Source organism: Pseudophryne corroboree, unplaced genomic scaffold (genome assembly GCF_028390025.1).
Source record: "Pseudophryne corroboree isolate aPseCor3 unplaced genomic scaffold, aPseCor3.hap2 scaffold_1286, whole genome shotgun sequence".
NCBI lineage: Eukaryota > Metazoa > Chordata > Amphibia > Anura > Myobatrachidae > Pseudophryne > Pseudophryne corroboree.
In genome coordinates, this window is record NW_026967911.1 from 135,553 (window position 1) to 155,894 (window position 20,342).

At 45.9% G+C, this 20,342-nt stretch overlaps 22 non-coding genes and 1 pseudogene across 22 annotated transcripts; 13 read left to right on the plus strand and 10 right to left on the minus strand.

The window, feature by feature from the left end:
* Window positions 1-2,177: 2,177 nt before the first annotated feature.
* Window positions 2,178-2,341, plus strand: LOC134993555 (U1 spliceosomal RNA). The gene has a single exon (XR_010197335.1). It is a non-coding gene; the product is annotated as a U1 spliceosomal RNA (small nuclear RNA).
* A 972-nt stretch (window positions 2,342-3,313) lies between these two features.
* LOC134993554 (U1 spliceosomal RNA) lies at window positions 3,314-3,478 on the plus strand. Its single transcript, XR_010197334.1, has one exon. It is a non-coding gene; the product is annotated as a U1 spliceosomal RNA (small nuclear RNA).
* A 152-nt stretch (window positions 3,479-3,630) lies between these two features.
* LOC134993550 (U1 spliceosomal RNA) lies at window positions 3,631-3,793 on the plus strand. Its single transcript, XR_010197331.1, has one exon. It is a non-coding gene; the product is annotated as a U1 spliceosomal RNA (small nuclear RNA).
* A 671-nt stretch (window positions 3,794-4,464) lies between these two features.
* Window positions 4,465-4,629, plus strand: LOC134993544 (U1 spliceosomal RNA). Its single transcript, XR_010197325.1, has one exon. It is a non-coding gene; the product is annotated as a U1 spliceosomal RNA (small nuclear RNA).
* Window positions 4,630-4,781: 152 nt separating this feature from the next.
* On the plus strand, window positions 4,782-4,944 carry LOC134993543 (U1 spliceosomal RNA). Its single transcript, XR_010197324.1, has one exon. It is a non-coding gene; the product is annotated as a U1 spliceosomal RNA (small nuclear RNA).
* Window positions 4,945-5,618: 674 nt separating this feature from the next.
* On the plus strand, window positions 5,619-5,782 carry LOC134993533 (U1 spliceosomal RNA). The gene has a single exon (XR_010197315.1). It is a non-coding gene; the product is annotated as a U1 spliceosomal RNA (small nuclear RNA).
* Window positions 5,783-5,934: 152 nt separating this feature from the next.
* LOC134993551 (U1 spliceosomal RNA) lies at window positions 5,935-6,097 on the plus strand. The gene has a single exon (XR_010197332.1). It is a non-coding gene; the product is annotated as a U1 spliceosomal RNA (small nuclear RNA).
* Window positions 6,098-6,771: 674 nt separating this feature from the next.
* Window positions 6,772-6,935, plus strand: LOC134993535 (U1 spliceosomal RNA). The gene has a single exon (XR_010197317.1). It is a non-coding gene; the product is annotated as a U1 spliceosomal RNA (small nuclear RNA).
* A 152-nt stretch (window positions 6,936-7,087) lies between these two features.
* LOC134993548 (U1 spliceosomal RNA) lies at window positions 7,088-7,250 on the plus strand. The gene has a single exon (XR_010197329.1). It is a non-coding gene; the product is annotated as a U1 spliceosomal RNA (small nuclear RNA).
* A 674-nt stretch (window positions 7,251-7,924) lies between these two features.
* On the plus strand, window positions 7,925-8,088 carry LOC134993539 (U1 spliceosomal RNA). The gene has a single exon (XR_010197320.1). It is a non-coding gene; the product is annotated as a U1 spliceosomal RNA (small nuclear RNA).
* A 152-nt stretch (window positions 8,089-8,240) lies between these two features.
* On the plus strand, window positions 8,241-8,403 carry LOC134993547 (U1 spliceosomal RNA). Its single transcript, XR_010197328.1, has one exon. It is a non-coding gene; the product is annotated as a U1 spliceosomal RNA (small nuclear RNA).
* Window positions 8,404-9,077: 674 nt separating this feature from the next.
* Window positions 9,078-9,241, plus strand: LOC134993536 (U1 spliceosomal RNA). The gene has a single exon (XR_010197318.1). It is a non-coding gene; the product is annotated as a U1 spliceosomal RNA (small nuclear RNA).
* Window positions 9,242-9,393: 152 nt separating this feature from the next.
* LOC134993549 (U1 spliceosomal RNA) lies at window positions 9,394-9,556 on the plus strand. Its single transcript, XR_010197330.1, has one exon. It is a non-coding gene; the product is annotated as a U1 spliceosomal RNA (small nuclear RNA).
* Window positions 9,557-10,381: 825 nt separating this feature from the next.
* LOC134993541 (U1 spliceosomal RNA) lies at window positions 10,382-10,544 on the minus strand. Its single transcript, XR_010197322.1, has one exon. It is a non-coding gene; the product is annotated as a U1 spliceosomal RNA (small nuclear RNA).
* A 152-nt stretch (window positions 10,545-10,696) lies between these two features.
* Window positions 10,697-10,860, minus strand: LOC134993538 (U1 spliceosomal RNA). The gene has a single exon (XR_010197319.1). It is a non-coding gene; the product is annotated as a U1 spliceosomal RNA (small nuclear RNA).
* Window positions 10,861-11,534: 674 nt separating this feature from the next.
* On the minus strand, window positions 11,535-11,697 carry LOC134993552 (U1 spliceosomal RNA). Its single transcript, XR_010197333.1, has one exon. It is a non-coding gene; the product is annotated as a U1 spliceosomal RNA (small nuclear RNA).
* A 152-nt stretch (window positions 11,698-11,849) lies between these two features.
* Window positions 11,850-12,013, minus strand: LOC134993534 (U1 spliceosomal RNA). Its single transcript, XR_010197316.1, has one exon. It is a non-coding gene; the product is annotated as a U1 spliceosomal RNA (small nuclear RNA).
* Window positions 12,014-12,698: 685 nt separating this feature from the next.
* Window positions 12,699-12,850, minus strand: LOC134993553 (U1 spliceosomal RNA; annotated as a pseudogene).
* Window positions 12,851-13,002: 152 nt separating this feature from the next.
* LOC134993540 (U1 spliceosomal RNA) lies at window positions 13,003-13,166 on the minus strand. Its single transcript, XR_010197321.1, has one exon. It is a non-coding gene; the product is annotated as a U1 spliceosomal RNA (small nuclear RNA).
* A 674-nt stretch (window positions 13,167-13,840) lies between these two features.
* LOC134993542 (U1 spliceosomal RNA) lies at window positions 13,841-14,003 on the minus strand. Its single transcript, XR_010197323.1, has one exon. It is a non-coding gene; the product is annotated as a U1 spliceosomal RNA (small nuclear RNA).
* Window positions 14,004-14,155: 152 nt separating this feature from the next.
* LOC134993545 (U1 spliceosomal RNA) lies at window positions 14,156-14,319 on the minus strand. The gene has a single exon (XR_010197326.1). It is a non-coding gene; the product is annotated as a U1 spliceosomal RNA (small nuclear RNA).
* A 674-nt stretch (window positions 14,320-14,993) lies between these two features.
* LOC134993546 (U1 spliceosomal RNA) lies at window positions 14,994-15,156 on the minus strand. The gene has a single exon (XR_010197327.1). It is a non-coding gene; the product is annotated as a U1 spliceosomal RNA (small nuclear RNA).
* Window positions 15,157-15,308: 152 nt separating this feature from the next.
* On the minus strand, window positions 15,309-15,472 carry LOC134993556 (U1 spliceosomal RNA). The gene has a single exon (XR_010197336.1). It is a non-coding gene; the product is annotated as a U1 spliceosomal RNA (small nuclear RNA).
* Window positions 15,473-20,342: the final 4,870 nt, after the last annotated feature.

The following is a 20,342-nucleotide window of genomic DNA, read 5'->3' on the forward strand; positions in this document are numbered from 1 at the left end:
CAGGAGGCTTTACAATTTTCATTCTAGTGTCTTTCGTTTGGGAGAAAAATGCAAAGGTACAATACAGCTTTTCCTTGCCGATATCTCTCTTTTGCAAAGAGATAGGCATTGGAAAATTCAGGGCTATAACGTGTAGATGAAGCACTAACAGGAGGCTTTAAAATTTTCATTCTAGTGTCCTTCGTTTGGGAGAAAAATGCAAAGGTACAATACAGCTTTTCCTTGCCGATATCTCTCTTTTGCAAAGAGCTAGGCATTGGAAAATTCAGGGCTATAACGTGTAGATGAAGCACTAACAGGAGGCTTTAAAATTTTCATTCTAGTGTCTTTCGTTTGGGAGAAAAATGCAAAGGTACAATACAGTTTTTCCTTGCCGATATCTCTCTTTTGCAAAGAGATAGGCATTGGAAAATTCAGGGCTATAACGTGTAGATGAAGCACTAACAGGAGGCTTTACAATTTTCATTCTAGTGTCTTTCGTTTGGGAGAAAAATGCAAAGGTACAATACAGCTTTTCCTTGCCGATATCTCTCTTTTGCAAAGAGATAGGCATTGGAAAATGCAGGGCTATAACGTGTAGATGAAGCACTAATAGGAGGCTTTAAAATTTTCAATCTAGTGTCCTTCGTTTGGGAGAAAAATGCAAAGGTACAATACAGCTTTTCCTTGCCAATATCTCTCTTTTGCAAAGAGCTAGGCATTGGAAAATTCAGGGCTATAACGTGTAGATGAAGCACTAACAGGAGGCTTTAAAATTTTCATTCTAGTGTCTTTCGTTTGGGAAAAAAATGCAAAGGTACAATACAGTTTTTCCTTGCCGATATCTCTCTTTTGCAAAGAGATAGGCATTGGAAAATTCAGGGCTATAACGTGTAGATGAAGCACTAACAGGAGGCTTTACAATTTTCATTCTAGTGTCTTTCGTTTGGGAGAAAAATGCAAAGGTACAATACAGCTTTTCCTTGCCGATATCTCTCTTTTGCAAAGAGATAGGCATAGGAAAATGCAGGGCTATAACGTGTAGATGAAGCACTAACAGGAGGCTTTAAAATTTTCATTCTAGTGTCTTTCGTTTGGGAGAAAAATGCAAAGGTACAATACAGCATTTCCTTGCCGATATCTCTCTTTTGCAAAGAGATAGGCATTGGAAAATTCAGGACTATTACGTGTAGATGAAGCACTAAAAGGAGGCTTTAAAATTTTCATTCTAGTGTCTTTCGTTTGGGAGAAAAATGCAAAAGTACAATGCAGCTTTTCCTTGCCGATATCTCTCTTTTGCAAAGAGATAGGCATTGGAAAATTCAGGGCTATAACGTGTAGATGAAGCACTAATAGGAGGCTTTAAAATTTTCAACCTAGTGTCCTTCGTTTGGGAGAAAAATGCAAAGGTACAATACAGCTTTTCCTTGCCAATATCTCTCTTTTGCAAAGAGCTAGGCATTGGAAAATGCAGGGCTATAACGTGTAGATGAAGCACTAACAGGAGGCTTTACAATTTTCATTCTAGTGTCTTTCGTTTGGGAGAAAAATGCAAAGGTACAATGCAGCTTTTCCTTGCCGATATCTCTCTTTTGCAAAGAGATAGGCATTGGAAAATACAGGGCTATAACGTGTAGATGAAGCACTAACAGGAGGCTTTAAAATTTTCATTCTAGTGTCTTTCGTTTGGGAGAAAAATGCAAAGGTACAATACAGCATTTCCTTGCCGATATCTCTCTTTTGCACAGAGATAGGCATTGGAAAATTCAGGGCTATAACGTGTAGATGAAGCACTAACAGGAGGCTTTAAAATTTTCATTCTAGTGTCTTTCGTTTGGGAGAAAAATGCAAAGGTACAATACAGCTATTCCTTGCCGATATCTCTCTTTTGCAAAGAGATAGGCATTGGAAAATTCAGGGCTATAACGTGTAGATGAAGCACTAACAGGAGGCTTTAAAATTCATCTGCTGCAGGCCTTCCCCCAGGAATGCTTGCACTAGTTGTTGCATTTGGTTTGTTGTTTGGGGGTGCTTCAGTATTAGGCAGCCTTCTGCCCTCCCATGTTCATCTGAAAATATGTGTTCTCCCTGCAGTTGTTGTCCCCAGATGAGAGTTCCCTTGTGCTGCCTCAGTTGAATCTCCTTTACTTGACAGAGATGTGCCTGAGCAGCGGCCCTCCCCAGCCCTATCCCAAATCATACTTATTTTGCATAGGAGATACCATGGTCATGAAGATTGTTCTCCCAGGGTGAGGTTCATTCATTGTATTCTGGGTATGCTGACCCCTGTGATTTCCCCAAATGTGGGAAACTCGACTGCATTATTTGTGGTAGTGGGGGACTGTGTTTGTGCTTTCCTCTGGTCAGCTCTGGTAAAAGTCAGATTTATTTGTCTCAGATCTTCCTCTAGCCTTGTTCTTCTTTCGAGAGTTCCCTTGTGCTGCCTCAGTTGGATCTCTTTCACTTGACAGGGGGGTGCCCGAGCAGCGACCCTCCCCAGCTCTAGCCCAACTCCTACTTACCTGCCAGGTGAGATACTATGATCATAAAGGTGCTTCTCCCAGGGCAAGGCTCACCCATTGCACTCTGATTTCCCCAAATGTGGGAAGCTTGACTGCATAATTTGTGTTTCCCCTGGTCGGCTCTCGTATAATTCAGATCTCTTTGTCTCAGGTCTCTCTCCAGCCTAGTTTGCTGTCTGTTTCCACTTCTTTTTTCATGAGCCCCTCCCTTTTATACCCTTGTGCACTATCCTGACTTCTCCTCCTGTCTGCTTACTTTGTGCCTTCCAATGCACAATGCAAACTACAGGTAGTGCTGCAGGGCCCACACCCTTTTACTTGCCGTACAGAGCAGCTCTGGAGCTGTTACAGTGCCCAGCTGCTGCAAGAAATCAGCTTGAATGCTTCAGGGGCTGGGGCATAGCCAACATGAGCCCCACACCGAAGGAGGGTGGAGGTGTTTAATGCGAACTAGGGGTCATCCAAGCGCCGCAAAAGGCTGCCATGCCCTGCACGCCCCTTTTCTCTTTTCATATGCAGACGAGGGTTGAAGCCAACTTTGACCCACTGCTTGGATGACATCACCGTATGCAAATCCATCTGCTGCAGGCCTTCCCCCAGGAATGCTTGCACTAGTTGTTGCATTTGGTTTGTTGTTTGGGGGTGCTTCAGTATTAGGCAGCCTTCTGCCCTCCCATGTTCATCTGAAAATATGTGTTCTCCCTGCAGTTGTTGTCCCCAGATGAGAGTTCCCTTGTGCTGCCTCAGTTGAATCTCCTTTACTTGACAGAGATGTGCCTGAGCAGCGGCCCTCCTCAGCCCTATCCTAAATCATACTTATTTTGCATAGGAGATACCATGGTCATGAAGATTGTTCTCCCAGGGTGAGGTTCATTCATTGCATTCTGGGTATGCTGACCCCTGTGATTTTCCCAAATTTGGGGAAACTCGACTGCATTATTTGTGGTAGTGGGGGACTGTGTTTGTGCTTTCCTCTGGTCAGCTCTGGTAAAAGTCAGATTTCTTTGTCTCAGATCTTCCTCTAGCCTTGTTCTTCTTTCGAGAGTTTCCTTGTGCTGCCTCAGTTGGATCTCCTTCACATGACAGGGGGGTGCCCGAGCAGCGACCCTCCCAAGCTCTAGCCCAACTCCTACTTACCTGCCAGGTGAGATACTATAATCAGGAAGGTGCTTCTCCCAGGGCAAGGCTCACCCATTGCACTCTGGGTGTGCTGCTCCTGCGATTTCCCCAAATGTGGGAAACTTGACTGCATAATTTGTGTTTCCCCTGGTCGGCTCTCGTATAATTCAGATCTCTTTGTCTCAGGTCTCTCTCCAGCCTAGTTTGCTGTCTGTTTCAACTTCTCTTTTCTTGAGCCGCTCCCTTCTATGCCCTTGCGCACTATCCTGACTTCTCCCGTCTGCTTACTTTGTGCCTTCCAATGCACAATGCAAACTACAGGTAGTGCTGCAGGGCCCACACCCTTTTACTTGCCGTTCAGAGCAGCTCTGGAGCTGTTACAGTGCCCAGCTGCTGCAATAAATCAGCTTGAATGCTTCAGGGGATGGGGCATGGCAAACATGAGCCCCACACCAAAGGAGGGTGGGGGTGTTTAATGCGAACTAGGGGTCATCCAAGCACCGCAAAAGGCCGCCATGCCCTGCACGCCCCTTTTCTCTTTTCATATGCAGATGAGGGTTGAAGCCAACTTTGACCCACTGCTTGGATGACATCACCGTATGCAAATCCGTCTTCTGCAGAACTTCCCCCAGGAATGCTTGCACTAGTTGTTGCATTTGGTTTGTTGTTTGGGGGTGCTTCAGTATTAGGCAGCCTTCTGCCCTCCCATGTTCATCTGAAAATATGTGTTCTCCCTGCAGTTGTTGTCCCCAGATGAGAGTTCCCTTGTGCTGCCTCAGTTGAATCTCCTTTACTTGACAGAGATGTGCATGAGCAGCGGCCCTCCCCAGCCCTATCCCAAATCATACTTATTTTGCATAGGAGATACCATGGTCATGAAGATTACTCTCCCAGGGTGAGGTTCATTCATTGCATTCTGGGTATGCTGACCCCTGTGATTTCCCCAAATGTGGGAAACGCGACTGCTTTATTTGTTGGTAGTGGGGGACTGTGTTTGTGTTTTCCTCTGGTCAGCTCTGGTAAAAGTCAAATTTCTTTGTTTCAGATCTTCCTCTAGCCTTGTTCTTCTTTCGAGAGTTTCCTTGTGCTGCCTCAGTTGGATCTCCTTCACTTGACAGGGGGGTGCCCGAGCAGCGACCCTCCCCAGCTCTAGCCCAACTCCTACTTACCTGCCAGGTGAGATACTATGATCATGAAGGTGCTTCTCCCAGGGCAAGGCTCACCCATTGCACTCTGGGTGTGCTGCCCCTGCGATTTCCCCAAATGTGGGAAACTTGACTGCATAATTTGTGTTTCCCCTGGTCAGGTCTCGTATAATTCAGATCTCTTTGTCTCAGGTCTCTCTCCAGCCTAGTTTGCTGTCTGTTTCAACTTCTCTTTTCTTGAGCCGCTCCCTTTTATACCCTTGTGCACTATCCTGACTTCTCCTCCTGTCTGCTTACTTTGTGCCTTCCAATGCGCAATGCAAACTACAGGTAGTGCTGCAGGGCCCACACCCTTTTACTTGCCTTACTGAACAGCTCTGGAGCTGTTACAGTGCCAAGCTGCTGCAAGAAATCAGCTTGAATGCTTCAGGGGATGGGGCATGGCCAACATGAGCCCCACACCGAAGGAGGGTGGAGGTGTTTAATGCGAACTAAGGGTCATCCAAGCGCCGCAAAAGGCCGCCATGCCCTGCATACCCCTTTTCTCTTTTCATATGCAGATGAGGGTTCCAGCCAACTTTGGCCCACTGCTTGGATGACATCACCGTATGCAATTCCGTCTTCTGCAGAACTTCCCCCAGGAATGCTTGTACTAGTTGTTGCATTTGGTTTGTTGTTTGGGGGTGCTTCAGTATTAGGCAGCCTTCTGCCCTCCCATGTTCATCTGAAAATATGTGTTCTCCCTGCAGTTGTTGTCCCCAGATGAGAGTTTCCTTGTGCTGCCTCAGTTGAATCTCCTTTACTTGACAGAGATGTGCATGAGCAGCGGCCCTCCCCAGCCCTATCCCAAATCATACTTATTTTGCATAGGAGATACCATGGTCATGAAGATTGTTCTCCCAGGGTGAGGTTCATTCATTGCATTTTGGGTATGCTGACCCCTGTGATTTCCCCAAATGTGGGAAACTCGACTGCATTATTTGTGGTAGTGGGGGACTGTGTTTGTGCTTTCCTCTGGTCAGCTCTGGAAAAAGTCAGATTTCTTTGTCTCAGATCTTCCTCTAGCCTTGTTCTTCTTTCGAGAGTTCCCTTGTGCTGCCTCAGTTGGATCTCTTTCACTTGACAGGGGGGTGCCCGAACAGCGCCTTTCCCCAGCTCTAGCCCAACTCCTACTTACCTGCCAGGTGAGATACTATGATCATGAAGGTGCTTCTCCCAGGGCAAGGCTCACCCATTGCACTCTGAGTGTGCTGCCCCTGCGATTTCCCCAAATGTGGGAAACTTGACTGCATAATTTGTGTTTCCCCTGGTCGGCTCTCGTATAATTCAGATCTCTTTGTCTCAGGTCTCTCTCCAGCCTAGTTTGCTGTCTGTTTCCACTTCTCTTTTCTTCAGCCGCTCCCTTCTATACCCTTGTGCACTATCCTGACTTCTCCTCCCGTCTGCTTACTTTGTGCCTTCCAATGCACAATGCACACTACATGTAGTGCTGCAGGGCCCACACCCTTTTACTTGCCTTACAGAGCAGCTCTGGAGCTGTTACAGTGCCCAGCTGCTGCAAGAAATCAGCTTGAATGCTTCAGGGGATGGGGCATGGCCAACATGAGCCCCACACCAAAGGAGGGTGGAGGTGTTTAATGCGAACTAGGGGTCATCCAAGCACCGCAAAAGGCCACCATGCCCTGCACGCCCCTTTTCTGTTTTCATATGCAGACGAGGGTTGAAGCCAACTTTGACCCACTGCTTGGATGACATCACCATATGCAAATCCATCTGCGGCAGGCCTTCCCCCAGGAATGCTTGCACTAGTTGTTGCATTTGGTTTGTTGTTTGGAGGTGCTTCAGTATTAGGCAGCCTTCTGCCCTCCCATGTTCATCTGAAAATATGTGTTCTCCCTGCAGTTGTTGTCCCAAGATGAGAGTTCCCTTGTGCTGCCTCAGTTGAATCTCCTTTACTTGACAGAGATGTGCATGAGCAGCGGCCCTCCCCAGCCCTATTCCAAATCATACTTATTTTGCATAGGAGATACCATGGTCATGAAGATTTTTCTCCCAGGGTGAGGTTCATTCATTGCATTTTGGGTATGCTGACCCCTGTGATTTCCCCAAATGTGGGAAACTTGACTGCATTATTTGTGGTAGTGGGAGACTGTGTTTGTGCTTTCCTCTGGTCAGCTCTGGTAAAAGTCAGATTTCTTTGTCTCAGATTTTCCTTTAGCCTTGTTCTTCTTTCGAGAGTTCCCTTGTGCTGCCTCAGTTGGATCTCCTTCACTTTACAGGGGGGTACCCGAGCAGCGACCCTCCCCAGCTCTAGCCCAACTCCTACTTACCTGCCAGGTGAGATACTATGATCATGAAGGTGCTTCTCCCAGGGCAAGGCTCACCCATTGTACTCTGGGTGTGCTGCTCCTGCGATTTCCCCAAATGTGGGAAACTTGACTGCATAATTTGTGTTTCCCCTGGTCGGCTCTCGTATAATTCAGATCTCTTTGTCTCAGGTCTCTCTCCAGCCTAGTTTGCTGTCTGTTTCCACTTCTCTTTTCTTCAGCCGCTCCCTTCTATACCCTTGTGCACTATCCTGACTTCTCCTCCCGTCTGCTTACTTTGTGCCTTCCAATGCACAATGCAAACTACAGGTAGTGCTGCAGGGCCCACACCCTTTTACTTGCCTTACAGAGCAGCTCTGGAGCTGTTACAGTGCCCAGCTGCTGCAAGAAATCAGCTTGAATGCTTCAGGGGATGGGGCATGGCCAACATGAGCCCCACACCAAAGGAAGGTGGAGGTGTTTAATGCGAACTAGGGGTCATCCAAGCACCGCAAAAAGCCGCCATGCCCTGCACGCCCCTTTTCTCTTTTCATATGCAGATGAGGGTTGAAGCCAACTTTGACCCACTGCTTGGATGACATCACCGTATGCAAATCCGTCTTCTGCAGAACTTCCCCCAGGAATGCTTGCACTAGTTGTTGCATTTGGTTTGTTGTTTGGGGGTGCTTCAGTATTAGGCAGCCTTCTGCCCTCCCATGTTCATCTGAAAAGATGTGGTCTCCCTGCAGTTGTTGTCCCCAGATGAGAGTTCCCTTGTGCTGCCTCAGTTGAATCTCCTTAACTTGACAGAGATGTGCCTGAGCAGCGGCCCACCCCAGCTCTATCCCAAATCATACTTATTTTGCATAGGACATACCATGGTCATGAAGATTATTCTCCCAGGGTGAGGTTCATTCATTGCATTCTGGGTATGCTGACCCCTGTGATTTCCCCAAATGTGGGAAACTCGACTGCTTTATTTGTGGTAGTGGGGGACTGTGTTTGTGTTTTCCTCTGGTCAGCTCTGGTAAAAGTCAGATTTCTTTGTTTCAGATCTTCCTCTAGCCCTGTTCTTCTTTTGAGAGTTCCCTTGTGCTGCCTCAGTTGGATCTCCTTCACTTGACATGGGGGTGCCCGAGCAGAGACCCTCCCCAGCTCTAGCCCAACTCCTACTTACCTGCCAGGTGAGATACTATGATCATGATGGTGCTTCTCCCAGGGCAAGGCTCACCCATTGCACTCTGGGTGTGCTGCCCCTGCGATTTCCCCAAATGTGGGAAACTTGACTGCATAATTTGTGTTTCCCCTGGTCGGCTCTCGTATAATTCAGATCTCTTTGTCTCAGGTCTCTCTCCAGCCTAGTTTGCTGTCTGTTTCCACTTCTCTTTTCTTCAGCCGCTCCCTTCTATAACCTTGTGCACTATCCTGACTTCTCCTCCCGTCTGCTTACTTTGTGCCTTCCAATGCACAATGCAAACTACAGGTAGTGCTGCAGGGCCCACACCCTTTTACTTGCCTTACAGAGCAGCTCTGGAGCTGTTACAGTGCCCAGCTGCTGCAAGAAATCTGCTTGAATGCTTCAGGGGATGGGGCATGGCCAACATGAGCCCCACACCAAAAGAGGGTGGAGGTGTTTAATGCGAACTAGGGGTCATCCAAGCACCGCAAAAGGCCGCCATGCCCTGCACGCCCCTTTTCTCTTTTCATATGCAGACGAGGGTTGAAGCCAACTTTGACCCACTGCTTGGATGACATCACCATATGCAAATCCATCTGCGGCAGGCCTTCCCCCAGGAATGCTTGCACTAGTTGTTGCATTTGGTTTGTTGTTTGGGGGTGCTTCAGTATTAGGCAGCCTTCTGCCCTCCCATGTTCATCTGAAAATATATGTTCTCCCTGCAGTTGTTGTCCCCAGATGAGAGTTCCCTTGTGTTGCCTCAGTTAAATCTCCTTTACTTGACAGAGATGTGCATGAGCAGCGGCCCTCCCCAGCCCTATTCCAAATCATACTTATTTTGCATAGGAGATACCATGGTCATGAAGATTTTTCTCCCAGGGTGAGGTTTATTCATTGCATTTTGGGTATGCTGACCCCTGTGATTTCCCCAAATGTGGGAAACTTGACTGCATTATTTGTGGTAGTGGGAGGCTGTGTTTGTGATTTCTTCTGGTCAGCTCTGGTAAAAGTCAGATTTCTTTGTCTCAGATTTTCCTTTAGCCTTGTTCTTCTTTCGAGAGTTCCCTTGTGCTGCCTCAGTTGGATCTCCTTCACTTTACAGGGGGGTACCCGAGCAGCGACCCTCCCCAGCTCTAGCCCAACTCCTACTTACCTGCCAGGTGAGATACTATGATCATGAAGGTGCTTCTCCCAGGGCAAGGCTCACCCATTGTACTCTGGGTGTGCTGCTCCTGCGATTTCCCCAAATGTGGGAAACTTGACTGCATAATTTGTGTTTCCCCTGGTCGGCTCTCGTATAATTCAGATCTCTTTGTCTCAGGTCTCTCTCCAGCCTAGTTTGCTGTCTGTTTCCACTTCTCTTTTCTTCAGCCGCTCCCTTCTATACCCTTGTGCACTATCCTGACTTCTCCCGTCTGCTTACTTTGTGCCTTCCAATGCACAATGCAAACTACAGGTAGTGCTGCAGGGCCCACACCCTTTTACTTGCCTTACAGAGCAGCTCTGGAGCTGTTACAGTGGCCAGCTGCTGCAAGAAATCAGCTTGAATGCTTCAGGGGCTGGGGCATAGCCAACATGAGCCCCACACCGAAGGAGGGTGGAGGTGTTTAATGCAAACTAGGGGTCAGTCAAGCGCCGCAAAAGGCCACCATGCCCTGCACGCCCCTTTTCTGTTTTTATATGCAGACGAGGGTTGAAGCCACCTTTGACCCACTGCTTGGATGACATCACCATATGCAAATCCATCTGCGGCAGGCCTTCCCCCAGGAATGCTTGCACTAGTTGTTGCATTTGGTTTGTTGTTTGGGGGTGCTTCAGTATTAGGCAGCCTTCTGCTCCACCCTCCTTTGGTGTGGGGCTCATGTTGGCCATGTCCCATCCCCTGAAGCATTCAAGCAGATTTCTTGCAGCAGCTGGGCACTGTAACAGCTCCAGAGACGCTCTGTAAGGCAAGTAAAAGGGTGTGGGCCCTGCAGCACTACCTGTAGTTTGCATTGTGCATTGGAAGGCACAAAGTAAGCAGACGGGAGGAGAAGTCAGGATAGTGCACAAGGGTATAGAAGGGAGCGGCTGAAGAAAAGAGAAGTGGAAACAGACAGCAAACTAGGCTGGAGAGAGATCTGAGACAAAGAGATCTGAATTATACGAGAGCCGACCAGGGGAAACACAAATTATGCAGTCAAGTTTCCCACATTTGGGGAAATCGCAGGGGCAGCACACCCAGAGTGCAATGGGTGAGCCTTGCCCTGGGAGAAGCACCTTCATGATCATAGTATCTCACCTGGCAGGTAAGTAGGAGTTGGGCTAGAGCTAGGGAGGGTCGCTGCTCGGGCACCCCCCTGTTAAGTGAAGGAGATCCAACTGAGGCAGCACAAGGGAACTCTCGAAAGAAGAACAAGGCTAAAGGAAAATCTGAAACAAAGAAATCTGACTTTTACCAGAGCTGACCAGAAGAAATCACAAACACAGCCTCCCACTACCACAAATAATGCAGTCGAGTTTCCCACATTTGGGGAAATCACAGGGGTCAGCATACCCAAAATGCAATGAATGAACCTCACCCTGGGAGAAAAATCTTCATGACCATGGTATCTCCTATGCAAAATAAGTATGATTTGGAAGAGGGCTGGGGAGGGCCGCTGCTCATGCACATCTCTGTCAAGTAAAGGAGATTCAACTGAGGCAGCACAAGGGAACTCTCATCTTGGGACAACAACTGCAGGGAGAACATATATTTTCAGATGAACATGGGAGGGCAGAAGGCTGCCTAATACTGAAGCACCCCCAAACAACAAACCAAATGCAACAACTAGTGCAAGCATTCCTGGGGGAAGGCCTGCCGCAGATGGATTTGCATATGGTGATGTCATCCAAGCAGTTGGTCAAAGTTGGCTTCAACCCTCGTCTGCATATGAAAAGAGAAAAGGGGCGTGCAGGGCATGGTGGCCTTTTGCGGCGCTTGGCTGACCCCTAGTTTGCATTAAACACCTCCACCCTCCTTTGGTGTGGGGCTCATGTTGGCTATGCCCCAGCCCCTGAAGCATTCAAGCTGATTTCTTGCAGCAGCTGGGCACTGTAACAGCTCCAGAGCTGCTCTGTAAGGCAAGTAAAAGGGTGTGGGCCCTGCAGCACTACCTGTAGTTCGCATTGTGCGTTGGAAGGCACAAAGTAAGCAGACAGGAGGAGAAGTCAGGATAGTGCGCAAGGGCATAGAAGGGAGCGGCTCAAGAAAAGAGAAGTGGAAACAGACAGCAAACTAGGCTGGAGAGAGACCTGAGACAAAGAGATCTGAATTATACGAGAGCCGACCAGGGGAAACACAAATTATGCAGTCAAGTTTCCCACATTTGGGGAAATCGCAGGGGCAGCACACTCAGAGTGCAATGGGTGAGCCTTGCCCTGGGAGAAGCACCTTCATGATCATAGTATCTCACCTGGCAGGTAAGTAGGAGTTGGGCTAGAGCTGGGGAGGGTCGCTGCTCGGGTACCCCCCTGTAAAGTGAAGGAGATCCAACTGAGGCAGCACAAGGGAACTCTCGAAAGAAGAACAAGGCTAGAGGAAAATCTGAGACAAAGAAATCTGACTTTTACCAGAGCTGACCAGAGGAAAGCACAAACACAGTCCCCCACTACCACAAATAATGCAGTCAAGTTTCCCACATTTGGGGAAATCACAGAGGTCAGCATACCCAAAATGCAATGAATGAACCTCACCCTGGGAGAACAATCTTCATGACCATGGTATCTCCTATGCAAAATAAGTATGATTTGGAATAGGGCTGGGAAGGGCCGCTGCTCATGCACATCTCTGTCAAGTAAAGGAGATTCAACTGAGGCAGCACAAGGGAACTCTCATCTGGGGACAACAACTGCAGGGAGAACACATATTTTCAGATGAACATGGGAGGGCAGAAGGCTGCCTAATACTGAAGCACCCCCAAACAACAAACCAAATGCAACAACTAGTGCAAGCATTCCTGGGGGAAGTTCTGCAGAAGATGGATTTGCATACGGTGATGTCATCCAAGCAGTGGGTCAAAGTTGGCTTCAACCCTCATCTGCATATGAAAAGAGAAAAGGGGCGTGCAGGGCATGGCGGCCTTTTGCGGTGCTTGGATGACCCCTAGTTCGCATTAAACACCTCCACCCTCCTTCGGTGTGGGGCTCATGTTGGCTATGCCCCAGCCCCTGAAGCATTCAAGCTGATTTCTTGCAGCAGCTGGGCACTGTAACAGCTCCAGAGCTGCTCTGTAAGGCAAGTAAAAGGGTGTGGGCCCTGCAGCACTACCTGTAGTTTGCATTGTGCATTGGAAGGCACAAAGTAAGCAGATGGGAGGAGAAGTCAGGATAGTGCACAAGGGTATAGAAGGGAGCGGCTGAAGAAAAGAGAAGTGGAAACAGACAGCAAACTAGGCTGGAGAGAGACCTGAGACAAAGAGATCTGAATTATACGTGAGCCGACCAGGGGAAACACAAATTATGCAGTCAAGATTCCCACATTTGGGGAAATCGCAGGAGCATCACACCCAGAGTACAATGGGTGAGCCTTGCCCTGGGAGAAGCACCTTCATGATCATAGTATCTCACCTGGCAGGTAAGTAGGAGTTGGGCTAGAGCTGGGGAGGGTCGCTGCTCGGGTACCCCCCTGTAAAGTGAAGGAGATCCAACTGAGGCAGCACAAGGGAACTCTCGAAAGAAGAACAAGGCTAAAGGAAAATCTGAGACAAAGAAATCTGACTTTTACCAGAGCTGACCAGAGGAAAGCACAAACACAGTCTCCCACTACCACAAATAATGCAGTCAAGTTTCCGACATTTGGGGAAATCACAGGGGTCAGCATACCCAAAATGCAATGAATGAACCTCACCCTGGGAGAAAAATCTTCATGACCATGGTATCTCCTATGCAAAATAAGTATGATTTGGAATAGGGCTGGGGAGGGCCGCTGCTCATGCACATCTCTGTCAAGTAAAGGAGATTCAACTGAGGCAGCACAAGGGAACTCTCATCTTGGGACAACAACTGCAGGGAGAACATATATTTTCAGATGAACATGGGAGGGCAGAAGGCTGCCTAATACTGAAGCACCCCCAAACAACAAACCAAATGCAACAACTAGTGCAAGCATTCCTGGGGGAAGGCCTGCCGCAGATGGATTTGCATATGGTTATGTCATCCAAGCAGTGGGTCAAAGTTGGCTTCAACCCTCGTCTGCATATGAAAAGAGAAAAGGGGCGTGCAGGGCATGGTGGCCTTTTGCGGCGCTTGGCTGACCCCTAGTTTGCATTAAACACCTCCACCCTCCTTTGGTGTGGGGCTCATGTTGGCTATGCCCCAGCCCCTGAAGCATTCAAGCTGATTTCTTGCAGCAGCTGGGCACTGTAACAGCTCCAGAGCTGCTCTGTAAGGCAAGTAAAAGGGTGTGGGCCCTGCAGCACTACCTGTAGTTCGCATTGTGCATTGGAAGGCACAAAGTAAGCAGACGGGAGGAGAAGTCAGGATAGTGCACAAGGGTATAGAAGGGAGCGGCTGAAGAAAAGAGAAGTGGAAACAGACAGCAAACTAGGCTGGAGAGAGACCTGAGACAAAGAGATCTGAATTATACGAGAGCCGACCAGGGGAAACACAAATTATGCAGTCAAGTTTCCCACATTTGGGGAAATCGCAGGGGCAGCACACCCAGAGTGCAATGGGTGAGCCTTGCCCTGGGAGAAGCACCTTCATGATCATAGTATCTCACCTGGCAGGTAAGTAGGAGTTGGGCTAGAGCTGGGGAGGGTCGCTGCTCGGGTTCCCCCCTGTGAAGTGAAGGAGATCCAACTGAGGCAGCACCAGGGAACTCTCGAAAGAAGAACAAGGCTAGAGGAAGATCTGAGACAAAGAAATCTGACTTTTACCAGAGCTGACCAGAGGAAAGCACAAACACAGTCCCCCACTACCACAAATAATGCAGTCGAGTTTCCCACATTTGGGAAAATCACAGGGGTCAGCATACCCAGAATGCAATGAATGAACCTCACCCTGGGAGAACAATCTTCATGACCATGGTATCTCCTATGCAAAATAAGTATGATTTGGGATAGGGCTGGTGAGGGCCGCTGCTCAGGCACATCTCTGTCAAGCAAAGGAGATTCAACTGAGGCAGCACAAGGGAACTCTCATCTGGGGACAACAACTGCAGGGAGACCACATCTTTTCAGATGAACATGGGAGGGCGGAAGGCTGCCTAATACTGAAGCACCATCAAATATCAAACCATATGCAACAACTAGTACAAGCACTCCTGGGGGAAGGTCTGCAGCAGACGGATTTGCATATGGTGATGTTATCCAAGCAGTGGGCCAAAGTTGACTGGAACCCTCATCTGCATATGAAAAGAGAAAAGGGGCATGCAGGGCATGGCGGCCTTTTGCAGTGCTTGGATGACCCCTAGTTCGCATTAAACACCCCCACCCTCCTTTGGTGTGGGGCTCATGTTGGCCATGCCCCATCCCCTGAAGCATTCAAGCTGATTTCTTGCAGCAGCTGGGCACTGTAACAGCTCCAGAGCTGCTCTGTAAGGCAAGTAAAAGGGTGTGGGCCCTGAAGCACTACCTGTAGTTTGCATTGTGCATTGGAAGGCACAAAGTAAGCAGACGGGAGGAGAAGTCAGGATAGTGCACAAGGGTATAGAAGGGAGCGGCTGAAGAAAAGAGAAGTGGAAACAGACAGCAAACTAGGCTGGAGAGAGACCTGAGACAAAGAGATCTGAATTATACGAGAGCCGACCAAGGGAAACACAAATTATGCAGTCAAGTTTCCCACATTTGGGGAAATCGCAGGGGCAGCACACCCAGAGTGCAATGGGTGAGCCTTGCCCTGGGAGAAGCACCTTCATGATCATAGTATCTCACCTGGCAGGTAAGTAGGAGTTGGGCTAGAGCTGGGGAGGGTCGCTGCTCGGGTACCCCCCTGTAAAGTGAAGGAGATCCAACTGAGGCAGCACAAGGGAACTCTCGAAAGAAGAACAAGGCTAGAGGAAAATCTGAGACAAAGAAATCTGACTTTTACCAGAGCTGACCAGAGGAAAGCACAAACACAGTCCCCCACTACCACAAATAATGCAGTCAAGTTTCCCACATTTGGGGAAATCACAGGGGTCAGCATACCCAAAATGCAATGAATGAACCTCACCCTGGGAGAACAATCTTCATGACCATGGTATCTCCTATGCAAAATAAGTATGATTTGGAATAGGGCTGGGGAGGGCCGCTGCTCATGCACATCTCTGTCAAGTAAAGGAGATTCAACTGAGGCAGCACAAGGGAACTCTCATCTGGGGACAACAACTGCAGGGAGAACACATATTTTCAGATGAACATGGGAGGGCAGAAGGCTGCCTAATACTGAAGCACCCCCAAACAACAAACCAAATGCAACAACTAGTGCAAGCATTCCTGGGGGAAGTTCTGCAGAAGACGGATTTGCATACGGTGATGTCATCCAAGCAGTGGGTCAAAGTTGGCTTCAACCCTCATCTGCATATGAAAAGAGAAAATGGGCGTGCAGGGCATGGCGGCCTTTTGCGGTGCTTGGATGACCCCTAGTTCGCATTAAACACCTCCACCCTCCTTTGGTGTGGGGCTCATGTTGGCCATGCCCCATCCCCTGAAGCATTCAAGCTGATTTCTTGCAGCAGCTGGGCACTGTAACAGCTCCAGAGCTGCTCTGTAAGGCAAGTAAAAGGGTGTGGGCCCTGCAGCACTTCCTGTAGTTTGCATTGTGCATTGGAAGGCACAAAGTAAGCAGACTGGAGGAGAAGTCAGGATAGTGCACAAGGGTATAGAAGGGAGCGGCTGAAGAAAAGAGAAGTGGAAACAGACAGCAAACTAGGCTGGAGAGAGACCTGAGACAAAGAGATCTGAATTATACGAGAGCCGACCAGGGGAAACACAAATTATGCAGTCAAGTTTCCCACATTTGGGGAAATCGCAGGGGCAGCACACCCAGAGTGCAATGGGTGAGCCTTGCCCTGGGAGAAGCACCTTCATGTTAGCATAAAAATAAAGCCAGAAAATGAAGAGCTGTTTAATCAGTCAATTGGATTTTTTTGCCAGCATATTTCTTTTTTCTCTGCAACCCACTGCTAAATTGTGCTTCCTAGCTGTTTTTATAAAATCACTGAATCAAATCTAACTCTGATTACATCAGAGAAGGCCAGGTACCCTACACCATAACAGGGGTTTTCGAAATTTTGACTTGTCTACTTAAATATCACCAAAATCTGATCACAAGGTCAATTACGTCCCTGGGTGGGATTGAACCACCAACCTTTTGATTAATAGCTGAACACACTAACCGATTGCGCCACAGAGACACTTTGCAAAAAGTACATACTGACAAAGACTAATAAGCATTCATCTAGAACGTTTCCTAGAAAAACTTTAAAAAGTCAATAATCTGGAGAGTTTTTGTAAGATGTTTCTTCCAGCAACCAATGAAGAAACACATTGGTACTTTCGCATGATGAGTGAGTGCTTCAGGATCTCTTGCACTTACATGTGCAGCAGAGTACTGCACTGGAAGCATGCTGGGCCCATAACCCAGAGGTAGGCAGATTGAAACTATCCTTTGCTATATGCATTTTTTTTTTGTTCATTAAAGTAATCCAAAACTGGGATTGATATTTTAGCTTTTATTTTTACTTAAAGTACAATAACTTTTACCATTTTAATTTTTTTTAATAGTATATTGACAGTATTGTTTTCTTTCAAAAATCCAATTAATTTTCTTTACCCGATTATTAAAATGGTAATTGACAAAAACAAACTACATTGTCACCAGAAGAGCAATACAAAATGTACAAGTGATATATTAAAATCATCTTTTCAGCTTGAATTTCAATGATGCATTGGGGCAACGATTTTGTGAGAAACATCTTCACCCTTAAATAAAGATTTTCTTAATTCCTTACCTGTGTGCTAATTAGATATCACCTTGTTTTCACATTAAACAGACTTCCACATGAGAAAGCAGCAAGGATGCAGTGGCGTTAATGTTTCCTGGTGTCAACCTGTATTATTTCAGTAGATATTGAAATGAGGATGCATCTTGCTGCCTTTCCAATGAAGCAAGTTTAATTTAGTAATAGGTGAAAAACCATCACTACAAATATGTTAATCAGATACTTGGCTTTGTGGACACTTTTCAGAGAACAAATTAGTTAGCATAAAAATAAAGCCAGAAAATGAAGAGCTGTTTAATCATTCAATTGGATTTTTCTGCCAGCATATTTCTTTTTCTCTGCAACCCACTGCTAAATTGTGCTTCCTAGCTGTTTTTATAACATCACTGAATCAAATCTAACTCTGATTACATCAGAGAAGGCCAGGTACCCTACACCATAAGAGGGGGTTTGCAATTTTGACTTGTCTACTTAAATATCACCAAAATCTGATCACAAGGTCAATTACGTCCCTGGGTGGGATTGAACCACCAACCTTTTGATTAATAGCTGCACACACTAACCGATTGCGCCACAGAGACACTTTGCGAAAAGTATATACTGACAAAGACTAATAAGCATTCATCTAGAACGTTTCCTAGAAAAACTTTAAAAAGTCAATAATCTGGAGAGTGTTTGTAAGATGTTTCTTCCAGCAACCAATGAAGAAACACATTGGTACTTTCGCATGATGAGTGAGTGCTTCAGGATCTCTTGCACTTACATGTGCAGCAGAGTACTGCAATGGAAGCATGCTGGGTCCATAACCCAGAGGTAGGCAGATTGAAACTATCCTTTGCTATATGCATTTTTTTTTGTTCATTAAAGTAATCCAAAACTGGGATTGATATTTTAGCTTTTATTTTTACTTAAAGTACAATAACTTTTACCATTTTAATTTGTTTTAATAGTATATTGACAGTATTGTTTTCTTTCAAAAATCCACTTAATTTTCTTTACCCTATTATTAAAATGGTAATTGACAAAAACAAACTACATTGTCACCAGAAGAGCAATACAAAATGTACAAGTGATATATTAAAATCATCTTTCCAGCTTGAATTTCAATGATGCATTGGGGCAACGATTTTGTGAGAAACATCTTCACCCTTAAATAAAGATTTTCTTAATTCCTTACCTGTGTGCTAATTAGATATCACCTTGTTTTCACATTAAACAGACTTCCACATGAGAAAGCAGCAAGGATGCAGTGGCGTTAATGTTTCCTGGTGTCAACCTGTATTATTTCAGTAGATATTGAAATGAGGATGCATCTTGCTGCCTTTCCAATGAAGCAAGTTTAATTTAGTAATAGGTGAAAAACCATCCCTACAAATATGTTAATCAGATACTTGGCTTTGTGGACACTTTTCAGAGAACAAATTAGTTAGCATAAAAATAAAGCCAGAAAATGAAGAGCTGTTTAATCACTCAATTGGATTTTTCTGCCAGCATTTTTCTTTTTCTCTGCAACCCACTGCTAAATTGTGCTTCCTAGCTGTTTTTATAAAATCACTGAATCAAATCTAACTCTGATTACATCAGAGAAGGCCAGGTACCCTACACCATAACAGGGGGTTTGAAATTTTGACTTGTCTACTTAAAGATCACCAAAATCTGATAACAAGGTCAATTAAGTCCCTGGGTGGGATTGAACCACCAACCTTTTGGTTAATAGCCTTACACACTAACTGATTGCGCCACCGCGACACTTTGCAAAAGTACATACTGACAAAGGCTAATAAGCATTCATCTAGAACGATTCCTAGAAACATTTTAAAAAGTCAATAATGTGGAGAGTTTTTGTATGATGTTTCTTCCATCAACCAATGAAGAAACACATTGGTACTTTCCCATGATGAGTGAGTGCTTCAGGATCTCTTGCACTTACATGTGCAGCAGAGTACTGTAATGGAAGCATGCTGGGTCCATAACCCAGAGGTAGGCAGATTGAAACTATCCTCTGCTATATGCATTTTTTTTTGTTAATTAAAGTAATCCAAAACTGGGATTGATATTTTTGCTCTTTTATTTTTACTTAAAGTACAATAACTTTTACCATTTTAATTTGTTTTAATAGTATATTGACAGTATTGTTTTCTTTCAAAAATCCAATTAATTTTCTTTACCCGATTATTAAAATGGTTATTGACAAAAGCAAACTACATTGTCACCAGAAGAGCAATACAAAATGTACAAGTGATATATTAAAATCATCTTTCCAGCTTGAATTTCAATGATGCATTGGGGCAACGATTTTGTGAGAAACATCTTCACCCTTAAATAAAGATTTTCTTAATTCCTTACCTGTGTGCTAATTAGATATCACCTTGTTTTCACATTAAACAGACTTCCACATGAGAAAGCAGCAAGGATGCAGTGGCGTTAATGTTTCCTGGTGTCAACCTGTATTATTTCAGTAGATATTGAAATGAGGATGCATCTTGCTGCCTTTCCAATGAAGCAAGTTTAATTTAGTAATAGGTGAAAAACCATCCCTACAAAGATGTTAATCAGATACTTGGCTTTGTGGACACTTTTCAGAGAACAAATTTGTTAGCATAAAAATAAAGCCAGAAAATGAAGAGCTGTTTAATCAGTCAATTGGATTTTTTTGCCAGCATATTTCTTTTTCTCTGCAACCCACTGCTAAATTGTGCTTCCTAGCTGTTTTTATAAAATCACTGAATCAAATCTAACTCTGATTACATCAGAGAAGGCCAGGTACCCTACACCATAACAGGGGTTTTCGAAATTTTGACTTGTCTACTTAAATATCACCAAAATCTGATCACAAGGTCAATTACATCCCTGGGTGGGATTGAACCACCAACCTTTTGATTAATAGCTGAACACACTAACCGATTGCGCCACAGAGACACTTTGCAAAAAGTACATACTGACAAAGACTAATAAGCATTCATCTAGAACGTTTCCTAGAAAAACTTTAAAAAGTCAATAATCTGGAGAGTTTTTGTAAGATGTTTCTTCCAGCAACCAATGAAGAAACACATTGGTACTTTCGCATGATGAGTGAGTGCTTCAGGATCTCTTGCACTTACATGTGCAGCAGAGTACTTCACTGGAAGCATGCTGGGCCCATAACCCAGA